This window comes from Octodon degus, unplaced genomic scaffold (assembly GCF_000260255.1).
Source record: "Octodon degus isolate 3935 unplaced genomic scaffold, OctDeg1.0 scaffold00018, whole genome shotgun sequence".
Taxonomy (NCBI): Eukaryota; Metazoa; Chordata; class Mammalia; order Rodentia; family Octodontidae; genus Octodon; species Octodon degus.
This window is the reverse complement of record NW_004524594.1, coordinates 21,728,224-21,728,590: the sequence shown is the minus strand read 5'-3', so window position 1 is coordinate 21,728,590 and position 367 is coordinate 21,728,224.

Sequence of the window (367 nt, the reverse complement as noted above, 5' to 3'; positions counted from 1 at the left end):
CTTCCCACGGACACTCATAGTGCCACCACCAAGCGCAGGTTTGGACAAGGATTCCAGAATGGGAGGACTTGCGACAGAACAAAGTTTTCCTTGGGGCCTATGGGCCCCAGTCGAACCAGGGTCAGAGACTACCTCACCGACTAGGCCTCTGCAGCCCGCGCGGCCCGCGCGCGCTCCCTCCTCTCCATCGCTCCTCCCACTCTCCCCCCACTCCGGCAGCGGCGGTTGGTCGCGCGCCGTCGTCTCTCTCCCACCCCCTCTGCTAACGAACGGGCTCCAGACCCTTTGGGATTGGCTGCGCCTGAGCGCATCTTCTCTCAGTTTCTCTTATTGGCTGTTGTCCCGCGGGATGCGTGTTCTGATTGGC